The following is a 6,000-nucleotide window of genomic DNA, read 5'->3' on the forward strand; positions in this document are numbered from 1 at the left end:
AACCCAATTAAAGGGGATCAAGTCCAGATCACTGTGGGTCAGAAAAGAGATTGATGCTGGAGATGTGGCAACACACAGAAAGTGCTTAAGAACACAGGCTTTGGGGTCATTAGGCCTGGGCTTTATTCCTGTCCCTGTCACTCTGAAGCCATGAGGACAGATTTAACCTCTCAGAGCCTGAGTGTCCTCATCACGGGGATAACCGTACTGTCTGTAGATTGCTACAGGGATGCAATGGGATGGCGTGTGTAGAACCCTCAGACCAACGTCTGGCACTTCTGGGCAGGTGGGGTCAGAGGGCGATTCCTGGGAAGGTGGCTCTTGGGGCAGGTCTTAAGTGTTAGGCAGGGGGCAAAGAGGTGGAGAGCATGAAGGAGGGGGATTTTGGTGAGAGGAATGTTGTCATTTAGGCTCCTGTGCCCCACAGCCTGGGCTTCATAAAAGTTATGGCTCATTTCTGCCTTGTTCTAATGGTCCCCTTCAGCACCCCCCAAACAAAAAAGGCCAGTGTCATGGGAGGAGCTGGGCACAGGGCTGTGAACCTAGGACTTTCTGTGTCCTGTCTTGGCGTGTTTTCCAAAGTTCTCCAGCCCCTTGTGTGATCATTTCTAGGCATGCTCAACTGATACAGAGTCCTGGTGTTTTGAGGTCTATGCAATGGTAGGCACCATGGACGGGCTGTAGGTCGTCCTGCCCCTGAGACAGAGGAGACGATCTTGTCAAACGGTGAGAAAGGCTGTGTGCTTCGTTTTGTCTAGTTGATTCTCTCCAAGAACAGACGGCAGCCTCTGAGCAACCAGGTTTGCAGGATGAACTGGGCTGTGATGCTGAGGGGGGGTCAGCATCTGCGGCTGCCCATGCGGTCTCCACCCCCTCCCACCGCCCCTCCCAACTCTGCCCCCTATCCCAGCGCTGCATTGCTACTTCCTGCCTTGGGCTCCCACTTTGTGCCCCACGGAGAAGTGAGAAATGAAGGCATAAGCCACAGAATGTTCTTCCACCCAGTCTTTTAGGTTTTAATACCCAAATATTCATGGTGTATTTGTCCTGGCAACATAAGTTTTTGGCAATTGGTTTGGAAAAACCTTACGTTTATATATATTTTTAAATGTAAAGTAATATTTTTAACCATCTGTGTGGAAAACTTGAGTTACATTCTAAACACAATTGAAGAACTTTGGAATCATCAGCAAAAAGGATTGTGTCTCTGGCTTTCTAAGAAAAGCATCACTGGCCTGGTGAACACCAAGCAACCGGTTCATGTTTGGTGATGAAGAAGCAATGTTTGAAGCTTTCTATGTGAAAACATTAGAGTTTACTGTTTTCATATAGGCACTTAATGAGTTTTACTTAGATTCTAGGAAACTGTTGGGAAGTTTTGGGTTTCGTATAAGACATTATAATTTTTCCCACTTAAACTTATACCAAGGTCGGTGAGGCAATGGAGAAACTGGAACTCTCACACACTACCGAGGGAAATGTAAAACGGTGCAGTCACTCTAGAAAAGTTAAAGGCCCCTCAAGATGCCCGCCCAACTGCTTCGCAAACAAGTCTGAGCCCAGGGCATTGATGAGGTCACCGGTGAGGGGCCTAAGCCATTCTCTGGAACTCTTAGTACATGGGCCAACCTGTGGTCGTCCACCTCCACCAACCAGCCATCTGCAGGGCGTTGTTAGGGGCAGCTCCAGACACACCTTCCCAGCGGCTCCGGTTCTTTGATTCTACTTTAAGGAGTAGTAACAAAACCAACGCATTCCAGCCTTACATTAATGGTTTTTCAACTCTGACTACACTTTTGAATTACCTGGGGAACTTTAAATAATTCCTGTACACAGGACATGGGGACCATTTACCATTCCATCACTAGTCAAAGCAAGTCACAGGGCTTTCCTGTGCAGGTCAGGGAAGCCCGGTGCTTAAGCCGACGCATGTGGAAGGCTGGTGTCGGGGGAGCTAAGCCCTGTTTCAGGTGCTGGCTGTTGAGTGAACAGAATCAACTCCTGGACTTCATTGCACTTACCTTCTAGTAAGTGGGCCCAGGTTGTAACCAAATCAATGGGAGAGGCAGTCAAAGGAGGTGGGACAGAGCACTACTTAATGCTTGGGGTTCAGAGGAGTCCTCTGAGTGAGGTGACATACGGGGACCAGAAAGTCATGAGTGGGTTGGACATACAGATATCTGAGGGTCCACTATTTCACACAGAGACGGGATGCTCGTGGGTGTCTGAGGAAAAGTGCGTGTAAGGATTCAGGTTTAATGAACATGGGGAATGGCAGGCGGCTGTGGGAAGCCTGGCATCGCGGTCAGGGCTGCTGACCAGGCCTTCTCTCTGGGCAGGGATGGCACGTCAATCCTCTGTCTTTCTTTACCAAGGGGTCAGCCAGCAACCATCTATTCTTCTAGTACCCAATCAGAGCCATCAGAAATGTTCTGTAAGCAGCAGAACAACGTTTCAGAGAAGCTAACTTTCAAGAACAACCGCTGGCATCTTCCTGATGGGCCTGCTTCCAGGAGCAGACAGTTTCAACTCAAGTCTGTCCTGGGGCCAGATGCCCAGAGGGCAGAGTCCCCTAAGCTGGGAAGGGAGATCTGGAGTCTCCCCTGTTGCTCTTAAAACCCGAATAACCTCAGTGTATCCTGTTTTGACATTTAACTTTGGAAGTTTATTTGACATTTATCTACATTTCCTCCACTCAGCTTTAAATCATTCAAGGGCAGCTGTAAAAGGACAACTTAAAAATATCTCCTTAGCCCTGACCGATGTTGCTCAATTGCTTGGGTGTTGCCTGGCAAAGCTCAAGGTCACTGGTTTGATTTCCAGTGGCGCACACTCTTGGCTCGAAGGTTCCATCCCTGGTCAGGATGCAAATGAGAGGCAACCAATCCATGTTTCTGTCTTGTATCGATGTTTCTCTCCCTCACTTCCCCTTTTCCCCTTTCTCAAAAAATAATTAAATAAAATATTTAAAAATAATCTCTCCCTAAACCCGCAATTAGATAATTTAATGCCCATTTTATTAAAGGCACTCTGAGGGGCTTGAGGTGACAAATTTGTGCATTTGGGGGACAATGCGGCACAAATAACCATACCCAACAGCAATCAGGAGAAGGGCCATGGTACAGAGAAGGGGCCCAGCCAACATTTTCTGTACAGGGCTAGATGGGAACTACTTGACATCTTGCAGGCCAAGAGCCAAAATTAAAATATTATGTAGGTACTAAGACAATAATAACAGAGAAAAATATTTTTCCATATTTTTTATACAATTTAAAATTGAATATTGAGTATAATTTTTTTTGGAAATATAGATCTATTAGTAAAAGGAATTGATTCTGTTTCTGAATAAAGTTTTTGGATATTTTCTCCATTGGGGTTGAAAACAGTGTTCCTGATATTGCACTGATCGCACATGTTTTTGCTCAGAGGCAACACAGAAATAGGCAGTGGGATGGATTTGACATGTGGGTAATAGTTCTATACCAACACTGGTATAGAAAACATAGTTTCAATATTTAAGATTCCCTGGAGGTTCTAGCTAAAGTGATAAGGAGAGGAGAAAAAGAGAGAGATAGAAGCCTAGGTAATGGAAGAGGTACTTTGGTTTCATTTGCAATAATATGACCATATACCTATAAAACCAACAGAGGCCACAAAGTATTAGAACTGATTTCTTATAACTATGAAAAATTTCATCAAGGTGGCTAAAGGTATCAACTTACAAAAATCAATAGCATTTCTCTATACCAGCAAAAACTTGTGATAATAACTAATGGTTAAAAAACAAACATCCTTTTCTCGAAGATGGCACCCAGAGCAAAGAAGGAAGGCCTTGTCCCTCCCAAGCCAAAGCCAAATCAAAGGCTTTGAAAGGAAAGAAAGCAGAGCTGAAAGGCGTCCAAAGCCCCCCACACACACAAAAATCAGCACGCCACCCACATTTCCAGGTCTGAAGACACTGTGGCTCCAAAGGGAGGCTAAGTGTCCTCCCGCAGGAGACGCAACATTGACGACGCGGCCATCATCATGTTCCCCCTGACCACCGAGTGAGCCACGAAGAAGGTGGGAGACAACAGTATGCTTGTGTTCACTGTGGATGTCAAGGCCAACAGGCACCAGACCAAACAGGAAGCTCTATGACATTCACTTGGACAAGGTCAACACGCTGATCAGGCCTGCTGGAGGGAAGAAGGCATATGTTCGCCCGACTCCTGACTGTGATGCTTTTGATAACCATCTAAACTGAGGGAAGCTGGCTAATTCTAAATATAAAAATTTTACACTGTAAAACAAACAAACTGAAGAAAGTATATAGAAATTAACAGCCAAGAATACACAAGAAAACTAACAAGAAGAAAAAATTTTATTTCTAAGAAAGGACACAGATGATGATCTGAATACATTGACAGACACTTGGTTTTGACCAGTGAGCCGAGTGTCAGACCTCTGACCTCCAAAACTGTAGTATCACAAGCACGCTGTTCTAAGCCTCTGAGTTTCTAATGATTTGTTCCGGCACAAGCAGGAAACTAATACAAGACCCATTTCTCCTGTCCAGCTGGATGCCAAGAATAGAGCCTCTTCAATGTATTTCTGATACACAGGCAGAGTGAACTCTCAGAAGGAACTGAGCATACATGATCAAGTGAGTATCTAATTCACACTAGCCTGCATTTGGGCTATTATTCTGTGGTGCTCTTTCCAACAGTTTCTTTTCTCTTGTTTAACCAACTCATTTTCAGATTCTAAGAATGCGTTGATGAACATGAGTTGATATAGGGTGACATAGGACTAATAAAAACAATGTAGTATTTAAATGTCATGATGGAAAATCCCGATGGGACTTGACTGTGAGCTTGGCTTTCCAGTCCCTGAGCAAAGTGCATGAAGCAGCAGTAGGATAGTTCGCACTGATGGCTGATCCCACCATAACTTTCCTTCAACTCCTGATTTTATTCAATATTCTAGAAAATGAAAATATAGAGCTGAACATTCAATGTATTTCCCCACGTGTGTTTTTTAGATGAAATAATCACTGATCTTGGCTGGCATGAGTGACAGTGGAATAGGAGGTGCCAACCCTCATGTCTCCATGGAAACACCGATTTTAACACCGTCATAGGTGAGAATACCTTCATGGTAGTCCAGGCGTACAACTGAGAGGTTCCAGCACCCAGGTGAAGAAAATAATCGTAGACATTGATGCACTGAAGCAGGTAGGAAGGACAGTTTTCCTTCACCGAAGTCGCCCCCACCCAAGGTAAGCACAAAACTGGCACCGCTGGGAACCTGTTAGAAAGCAGAGTCTCAGGTGCCACCAAGACCTGCTAACTCAGAGCTAGCCGTGTCTCAAGGTGCCCAGGTGATTTGTGTGCACGTTCAGAGAGGCACCACATTGTCGCACATACAGGATTATTAATAACACATTCCATTGTTCTCTGAGTTATTTGTAATGTATGTGAATGGCATCACACCACACATATCTGTTCTTGAACAAGTGTTTTTGATATCTAACCATGCTAATATATATCTAGTACATTCCCTTTAACTTGTGGAAGGAAATTCACATTTATGTTGCTGATAATAAAGTCTGTCAGGAAATCAATGTATCAGTGGCATTAACATAGTGCAACCAGGTACAAATGGCCATGCAGGGGTTGGGGGCAGATGTTCTTCCCAAGGAGAGTCAATCACTGTGTGTGGCTTTAAGACTAAATGTTACATACTCAGAAGAAAACAATGCTTTTAAAGCCCTGTTGCTTCAGTATCAGTGAGAACACTCAAAGTATCCTAGCCCAGCAAGGATACTGTTACATAACAGGGCACCTGTACAGAATACAAAGGGTCATTCACCCCAATTTGATTGAACTTTATGTTCTTTATATATTTAGGGAAACTAGCATCCCACTTAGGATGTGCATGGTAGATAACAGTGGTAGTAAAGGAGGTTTTCCGAGGCCTGAAAGGACACCCACCACCTCCCAGCATGGATGGTGCAGA

The sequence above is a fragment of the Furipterus horrens genome, unplaced genomic scaffold, assembly GCF_987537825.1.
Source record: "Furipterus horrens unplaced genomic scaffold, mFurHor1.1.pri manual_scaffold_4, whole genome shotgun sequence".
Lineage (NCBI taxonomy): Eukaryota > Metazoa > Chordata > Mammalia > Chiroptera > Furipteridae > Furipterus > Furipterus horrens.